At 45.4% G+C, this 9,438-nt stretch overlaps 1 long non-coding RNA gene across 1 annotated transcript; it reads left to right on the top strand.

The window, feature by feature from the left end:
• Positions 1–996: 996 nt before the first annotated feature.
• LOC121921546 lies at positions 997–7,002 on the top strand. Its single transcript, XR_006101966.1, has 2 exons — positions 997–2,534; positions 6,044–7,002. It is a non-coding gene; the product is annotated as an uncharacterized LOC121921546 (long non-coding RNA).
• Positions 7,003–9,438: the final 2,436 nt, after the last annotated feature.

The raw sequence follows: 9,438 nt of genomic DNA, 5'->3' as shown, positions 1-9,438 counted from the left end.
CTGGTGCCAGCTGTAGCGCCTTGAGCCCTCTCTTCTTTGGTTTCTCCTGGGTCCCTCGGCACGTCATCCTCCACAGCAGGACCCCAACCCAATTCCTCCCCCTCATCCACCCTTTGACAAATGGTTTGATAAAGGCAGAACTGAGGATAGGAAATGTTCAAGACTACTGGGGCACTCAAAAAGTGACTAAAGGGCTAAGCAGACAGGCCAAAAGAAGTGGCCAGTGGCCACTCTGGCTGTAATCGCTCTGGGACTGTGGTGACTGAAGCAGGCCACCATCATGGTCTCAAATGGTCCTATATGGGCTGCCAACAGGAGTGGATTAAATCCACTCCTTTTGCTGGCAGCTTCGGTTGAGTGGCCTCAGAGCAGCTTCCAGCCCCATTGGGAGCATGCGTCTAAATGCCGCACTCCGCTCTATTTGGCCCATCTGTTTCAGGCCAAAGTCATACTTTAGTGGTATTCATGGTGGAACACTGTGACAGGTATCTTGGCCACATTTTAGTACTGTACCCTGCTAAAAAGAATACAGTTGTAATTTTGTGTTTTCTATAATTATTATACAGTGTGCCCTTGCCTTCCATGAGGATCCATTCTGGATCCTGCTACGTAAGTCAAGTTCCACATGTGCTTTAGCCCCATTGAAACCAATGGGGCTCATGCATGTGATGTGGTGGTGGGGGGTGCACCATTGATTCTTTGTCGTGCGGCTTTCAGCATAAGCTGAAAGCCACGTATAGCATGCCTGTGTATGACGCGGTTGCGCTGTATATTAAAACATGCCACAGTAGTAAAATCCTAAAGAGTTTTAGTTACATACTCTAGGGAGAGGATAATTGATAAGCCCTTGTGCTTTCATTTTGCAAGAGATTTTTTCCAAACCCCAACTATGGCCTGAAAGAGATGGGCCAAATAGAGTGGCTTTTGGCCACTTCAGGGGCATGGCATTTACACAACGCACATCCCCGAAGCAGCCTGAAGCTACTCTGAGACTGCCTAAAGCAGCCCAAAGCTGCCGGCAAAAAGACTGGATTTAATCCACTATTGCTGATGGTCTCCTTGAGACTACGGCGGCAGCTTGCTTCAGGAGTGGGACATCTGGTTGCCACAGTCCTGGAGCAATTGCAGCTGTAGTAGCCAGAGATCACTCCTTTTGTGGCATGTGATTCGGCCTTACTATTTCTAATTAGTTTTTTTAATCAGGATTTGAATCCTTGCTGAGCTATGGATAGCACTGGATGACCTTAAGCAAACCACACTTTCTCAGGCTGCCACACTTTCTCAGGCTGCCAAAAAGACAAATAAAGGGGGTCCAAGGACAAAATGCTGAACTCTCACTGAAAGACAGAATGACTAAACTGAGGCTATCATACTTGGGATATATTGTAAGACTACTTGTCTGATTAGAAACAACACTAATTCTGGAAAAAGCAAAAGGCAGTAGGAAAAGAGGGAGACCACACCACAGGTAGATTGATTCAATTTCCTAAAAGGAAACATTACAATATCTAGGGCTATTTGGTATTGAAAGAAGGGTAATAATGTATGAGGGGGCAGGATATCAAAGTGCATAAAATGATATGTGATGTGAAAAAAGTGGATAGGGAGACATTTTCCTAGATCCTAGATGACTCAGTGTTGTCCAATGAAGCGCAACAGGGAGATATTTGGGCCACCATTTACAGTTAAATGATAGAGTCTACTACCACAAGATGTACTGATTTAGATAGCTTTTAAAGGCCATGAGTCAAATTCATGGAGGACAAGATTATTTGCCTTTTTTTTTTGGCCTCTAATTTGGCTTATTACTATTATTATTATTATTATTATTATTATTATTATTATTATTTGGCCACATGTTGGCCAAATTTGGAGGAAACTGGCAGGATCACTGACATTTTGTAGTTGCCCACCCTTGAACTGGGCCTCTCCACCCTGGTGAGCAGGAGTGTGTGTGTGTGTGGGGGGGGGAATGTGTGCTGTGGCCCTCTTGGTTTCCCATGGATTTCCCATTGGCTGCAGTAGGAAAAAGGATTATGTGTTACAGAGATGGGCCTTTAGTGTGATGCAAAGGGTTCTTCTTATAATTGCCTTGCAGCCTATTGCCAAGGTCCTTGTAGCTCAGTGTTCTGATTTTAACAACAGCTGGACAGCCAGCCAGCTGTGCCTCATACAGCCTAGCCAGGAAGCATGAAACAATACTTCGTTCTTGGTCCAAGAACCCTTAGTCTGTGTAGAGAAGACTGATTTAACTTTCCTGACTAACAGTGTTGCCAGATAGACTGTCCTCAAGATACAAAACAGATTAAGGCTTTTATGTGGGTCTCTTCCAATGTAGCAAGACCATACTTGGCTCCATAGTGGCTTATGATTAGTATCAGGCCTTAGCCGTACTTCCTTTCTCTCGGCAGGTGTCAACGTCACTGCACTGGGCCAAGGGAGAGACCAGCCAAGGGGTTCCTCTCTGGATCATCATCTTAGCCATTCTGATTGGACTCCTGCTCCTGGCACTCCTCATCTATGTACTATACAAGGTGAGATAGCTGATTGGGGAGCAATCCCACGAAGAGGGAGGGGGGCACATTCATGTTTGCAGTGAAGGGTTTAGAATCTCCGAAATGCTAGGTGCAAGTAGGACTGCAACATTTGTGTATATCAGAAAGGATGGTTGCTCCAATGTTCTCTGGCAGATTTAGCTGAGAATCATCAGCCAGAATTCTCTATTGAAGTCTACTTTGCATAACTTTACATGTACTTAGTTACATAGCAGAGGGGCTAAGGAACCCTATTAGTGAATTGCAAAGAAACATACTAGGACACTGGCAAGAGTTTCCTGTTGCACCTCAGTCCCATGCATTGGTTCCCATTGTGCATTGGTCCCAATGATCATCAAATCCCAATGCACATCAGTGCCATTATGTATCTAGTCTTGTTGAGTATCAGTTCCCCATGCATATTGTAATAATAATAATTATAATAATAATAATTATTATTATTATTTGTGTTTCCCTGCCTCTCCCAGTGGATCGAAGCAGGGTTACAGACTATTAAAATCAATACATATAACACTCTTATAAAAACATAAAAAATATTACATCAACACTCATCAATACAACAGTACAAGAATCCATCAACCATCCAGCATCCAGGGGCAAGGCAGAATATCGTGGTCAGCAGGGATATTGGTCTTCATTCTTCGGTGGGGGGGGGGGGGAGCTTGACAAAAGAGTACCGTTTTAAGTCTCTTTTTAAATGTTTCCAAGGAGGTCATGAGACGGAGCTCCTCAGGTATTATTATTATTATTATTAACCTTTATTTATAAAGTGCTGTAAATTTACACAGCGCTGTACATACGGTAGGCTATTCCAGATCCGCGGGGCCATTAGAGTAAAGGCCTTTTGGGATGAGGAAACATATTTGGAAGATGGTGTTTCCAATAAGTTCTTATCAGATGTTCTGAGTGTGCGGGTGGATCATACAGGGAGTTGCGGTCCCTCAAGTCACTCGGGCCCAAGCCATGTAGGGCTTTATAGGTGATAACCAACACCTTGTACTATGCCCGGAAGCGAATAGGAAGCCAATGAAGATCTCTCAAGATAGGTGTTATATGGTCAAACCTAGATACACTGGTGACCAATCTGGCTGCCATATTTTGTACTAACTGAAGCTTCCGGACTTGATACAAGGGTAGCCCCATGTAGAGCGCATTACAGAAACCAGAGCATGTACCACTGTTTCAAGGTCCCTTTGGCCCAGGTAGGGTTGCAGTTGGTGTATCAACCAAAGTTGATAGCAAGCACTTCTGGCCGTCGCATCTACCTGAGATGTCAATTGCAAGGACGAGTCCAGAAGTACACCTAATCTGCGAACTTCGTCCTTCAGGGAAAGTGTGACCCCGTCCAGGACAGGTTGGCAAATTTCCTTCCTTAGACCCAAAGAACCTATCACAAGTACTTCCGTTTTCTGAGTTTGTTTTCCCTCATCCAGCCCATTACCTACTCCAGGCAGGCATTCAGAGGAGAGATGCCATCCTTAGTCCCTGTATCAGTCAGAGACATAGAGAAGCATATTTGGGTGTCATCAGCATACTGATAACACCGCGCACCATGTCTCCGGATTATCTCTCCCAGCGGTTTCATGTAAATGCTGAACAGCATGGGAGACAGAATAGCTCCTTGAAGGGCACCAGATGTCAGTTCCCTCTTAGAGGAGCAAGTGTCCCCCAGCTTCACCATCTGGAATCTGCCAGAGAGGTAAGATCGGAGCACTGGAGCACAGTGCCCCCGATACCCAAGTCCCTCAGGCGTTCCAGAAGGATACCGTGGTCAATGGTATCAAAAGCCGTTGAGATGTCCAAAAGCACCAACAAGGTCACACTTCCCCTGTCGATGCCCACTCTCTCGATCACCTTACCTAAGAATGGCAACAAAGAGACCGGTCTATAATTATTTCTCACCAGGGGGTCCAGGGAGGGTTTCTTGAGCAAAGGTTTAACTATTGCTAATTTCAAATTCAATGGAAATTTATCCTCCCTGAAGGATGCATTAATTATGAGTTGTAATAATGATGTTACTGCATCACCATCCTGGGCGGTCAACCAAGGAGGACAGGGATCGAGAGAGCACGTTGTCTTCTTAACACTTCCAAGAAGCTTGTCCACTTCATCAGTATGTACAAACTCAAAGTGATCCAATTTAATAGAGTCCACGGAAGCTCTGGATGCCTCTCCTATTGTTTCTGTTGTAATGCCGGTGTCAAGATCAGCCCTTATCCGAGAGATTTTATCTGCAAAAAAGTTGTTAAAATCGTCACAGCAGGCCTTAGTTGGTTCTAAAATAGGGTTCAGAGTGAGAGGAAGCTGAGTCAGTAATAACAGACTTTGCAAAACTACTCAGTACTATTTCCTACAGATGTAAGTCCACTTACGATGATGTCAGTCCCCAAGTGAATTCTGGCCATCTTCTTTTTCTACCCAAAAGCCCATACTTCTAGACTTCATGGTTAGAGAGAAAGATAGCAAAGAATAAGAGTTATAATGCAACCTGAAGAACCAGAAGAAAGCTTTGCAGTTTCCCAAGGATTGATCATGGGGTGGGGTTTCTGCTCTCCTCAATGGCTTCCAGTGTTCTCTGGGTTCTACACCTTTTCTAGTTCTGCACCAACACACATTTTGAGACAGAGGTCCATCCAAATTTGCCATCACCTGGATACTCAACACAGAGGGAACAATGTACCTCTGTGATCTGTTTATTTCAAAACATAAGTTTGCTGTATTCTCATATTTCAGACTCATTGGATACTTAAAATTGCAGTGTGCAAAGAAGGTCTTTACAACCGTGAACTGAGGTATACACATAATGGCCAGAATTCTGTTAGGAACATACAGATGCTTAAGTGCCCCTTACACATACAGATGTCCTGTTTGGGCATTGCTGGGTTTGTTGTTCCCTGCTTCCCTGTGCAGCGCCTAAAGATGTTCCGCTATGACTTGGCAAAAAGCTGCTGAAACCAGCCCACACAGCCATTCTGTGCTTTATTGGGAGTGGACAGGATGAGAGAAGTGTCTGTCTGTGTCCCACAGCCAGGCATACCTTTTAGAGGAATGCTGAGGGACCTCACCAGATCTCGGCGCTGATGTCATCACTTTATTATGATTTATTCTGAATGTAGATTTTGGCATGGGGTGGAAGGCAAGGCGGTTCTGCCTTTTTGATATGTTTGTACCTTGTACAAAACCCTGGAACCTCTCCCTCTTTAATATATTAAATTTTCTTGTCTTCAAGGATTTGGAGGCAAGATCTATGAAATTGTGTTAGTGATAACACATGCTGAAAGGATGGCATTGCCCTTCCCAAGCATTTTATGACCTAGGAAGAATTTTCTGGGGTTGTCCCCTTTTGCCCCACATTGTAATGTGAGGAACTTAATCTAAAAGGGTTTTTGCACAAGAGCTGTTTAATTTCAATGAGGTTTGCTCTAGAGACAATCACAGGATGTTTTTCTCCATGTAGACCTTGACCACCTCTCTATTTCCTTCCACAGCTGGGCTTCTTCAAACGCTCTCTTCCTTACGGCACGGCCATGGAGAAGGCTCAGCTGAAGCCACAAGCAGCGTCAGAGGCCTAGCATGTCCAGCATTGCCCTCTGCATATGTGTGTTGTCGCTGCTGCCCTGCAGAGGGGCACCAGTATCATCTGCCATGAGCACCGGGGAGGGGAGCACAGCCAACACCAGCAGGGCATAGAAAGGGCAGGGCCACAGCGGCTGAGCCCCCCAATGGACTGCCACAAAGACCGGTGTGCCAGGCACCTCTCCCCCTCACTGAAAGAGGTTGTAAGCTCGAGGCTCAGTGCCCTCCCTCTCTTCCCCGTTCCTTGGGACTTGGATCCTACAAACACGTCGTGCCCTCACTGAGATTGGCAGCAGCCTTTGCTCCCAGTCAAAGGGAATACTTGAAGCCGCTGGAGCGGCCGGTGCTGGCCTGATCTCAGGCTCCCTCTGTCAAGCTGCCTGTTCCGTCCATCTGTGAGGAAAGGAGTGTCGTCCTGGACAGTTTCCAAGCTGTCAATCTTCTCTGAAAAGCTTGGTCAAAAGGAAGATGCTGTTGAAGAAGAAAAGCACAATCGCCTCCCAAGTCCAGCCCTTTCCCTTCCACAGGCCGGAATGGAAGGTCCTGGGCTTTCACTTCCAGTCGTCCCCTGGCCTGCTTCCTGGGGAGAATGACGTGGGACACAGACTTAAGCTGGGAAAGCCGGATGCTCCTGTAATGCCAAAGATTTGCCACGTTGGGAAGCCAAGCCATCGCCCGGTGTCGGCCCGGACTTGCCGACAGTCTTCGCACTGATCTCCGGAAACTGCTAGAGATTTTATTTTTCAGATGCCACTTTAATTAAAAAGGAAGAAGAAGAAATGAGGAAGCTGCTGCCGCCTCCTAATAGCAGAGACAGGGGTTGCTTTTTAATTTAAATTGTCCAATGTGCAATAAATGCTTCCATATTTTCCATGCTGTCAATAATTTGATTTGTAATGCCTCTAGCCTTTTATTAAATATTAACAAGAAGAGGAAGGGTATGGATGAGAGGATGTTTGTTCCTGGTGGTGTATAATAAATCTTTGAAGTCAGATAAAGGAAAATATTAACAAGGAGCCCCGCCCAAAAGGAGGTATTGGGATAGCCTTGAAAGATAAAGGAAGCACTCATGGGCTTCTTTTGGGAGCCTAGAAGGAAGGAGGACATTTTAGGCAGCTCCATATGTTTTTCCTGCTCCTTGGCATTCTTTCTGGCACTTGTCCCCATTTTCAAGAGTGTGGAGACATTTGTCATGGGGAAACTGCATGTTACTCTTGTACTAGGTGTTAAACAGTTTATGACATGAATCAAGAAATACCTGTGTGTTGTTATAAAATTTAAAGCATTACACAGCTTTGCTAGAGAATGAAAAAAATTGTGTAGTGTACAACTAAATCCAATGATGCTTGGACCAGCAGCTGTATATTTTAGTAAGAGGTGAACAAAGCGAGTTGTGGAAACAGGGAGTCTGACAAGGTAATGGGGAGGAGACCAGGAATTTGGCTGGCAGAGTCTGGGAATCCAAAACACAGTGAGGAAACTTGAAGTGTAGATTGGAATCCTGCTGGCCTATGCAGACATAGTGTTACATGATGCTTACATGTGTGCGTATGTATGTGTGGTAATTGCAGAGTAAGGTATTCAATACCAAATGTAAGTTGGTTTGTTTTGGAGAATCCATGGATAAGCAGGGACTACTGTAACTGGACTTGAGCATCCGTGAATTTGAATTTTGGAACCAGACCCCATCGGATACCAAGGGCCCACTGTGCCATGCTGAAACCGATTTTATCAATACAATAAAATGGATGTTATGGTCTTATGATATCAGACCAGACATCACCATGTTGCCTAGTGGCCATATGCATCTGAGGAATTAGACTTTACGAAAGCTGATGCTGCCATCTCTTTCTTTCACTTAGTCTCAAAGGTGCTGTAAGACACTGATTTTACAGACTAATGAGGCTATATATATGACTAATGGTCATGATTGATCCTGGGAGCTCCTGAGCATGTCCAGAGTGCTCTCTTGCATTCCTTTTTAAAATCAGAACCAAGAAACCTTTGATTAGCCCAGGAGAAAAGCCTGGGCATAAATGGAAGAAATAACCATAGGGCAGGGGGCCGGGTTGCTGTCCCTTCAGACAACTGGGGGGCCGAAGCCAAAAAATAATAATTAAATAATTTTCATAAATTTAATAAATAAATAAACTGGGACAAATGAGGACAAAATTTTCAAATGGTGGACTCTTTTTTAAAAAATGGAGGACACTAAAAAAAAAATTGCTGATTTTTGTTTGCATTGTTTGATTGCTGTTGATGTTTATATTGTAATGTCTTTGATTGCTGTTCACCGCCCTGATCCTGGAAGGGCGGTATCTACAAATAATTTTTTATTTATTTATATTTATTTTTTAAAAATGTTAATATAAATGCATGTTTCTGAGGCTTCTTCTAGACAATTGCCCCTGTGCGCGAGAGGCCAAAGGCCCAGGCGGCAATCGGCGCAGGACCAGGCTGGGGCCAGTCCCAAGGCCTCGCCGGGCCGCATCCGGCCCGCGGGCCGCAGGTTGCCTATCCCGCCCTTGATCATCAAACTGCTAATATTACACTTGTCCCTCCATATTCGCTAGGTAGGGCAGAAGACCCCAAATATGGAAAACCGCAAATAACAAAACCACCATGGTTTTACCTGAGAGGACACCTCTCTAGAAATCTCTAGGTCCTCTCCAGTGCATTCTGGCCAACGTCCTACAGACAATGACCATAGAACTGCCCTGAGGGAGATACAAAGGCCTAGTAGAGCATTCTCTCTAGGTCTCTAGGTCTTTCTGTGCAACAACTTTAAGTGCACTTCCCTACTAGGGAGAAGCTATATTCAAGGTGCGACCTTTCACAGGAGATGGGAGACGCCAGCCACTACTCACCTGCCTCGCTGGGCGCCATCCTCACCTACGTGGGGGCAGTGAGGTCTCTCTGTTCGGACTCGGAAAGTGCAAGGAAGAATGCCAGGACAGCTATGGCGAGCAGAACCATGCAGCCCCCCCGTCCTGCACCTGTATCCACACCTCCTGGGCGAGATTGTCAGGGCCGAGTCTGAAGGAATGTTTGTTCGACAAAACGATCTTCACTCCTGACATCCCCAGATAAAAGCCAGGATCGAAGACACAATGGAAAAGATATCATGTCTCAATCGTAGGGCTGCCAAAGGCCAAATGCCTAGGCCTTCTGGAGCTTATGGCTCAGGCAGCCAGCTAAGCCATTTTGACTTCAAATGACCTCAGGGCTATGCTAATCAGCCATTGTTGGCTGAGCCCATGGGTCTCCAGCCCCAAGGGTCTCCAGCCCCATGGCTCCAAGGATCATG

The sequence above is a fragment of the Sceloporus undulatus genome, chromosome 2, assembly GCF_019175285.1.
Source record: "Sceloporus undulatus isolate JIND9_A2432 ecotype Alabama chromosome 2, SceUnd_v1.1, whole genome shotgun sequence".
In the NCBI taxonomy this organism is placed as follows: Eukaryota; Metazoa; Chordata; class Lepidosauria; order Squamata; family Phrynosomatidae; genus Sceloporus; species Sceloporus undulatus.
The sequence above is the reverse complement of the archived record's forward strand: the minus strand, read 5'-3'. Positions and strand labels throughout refer to the sequence as shown.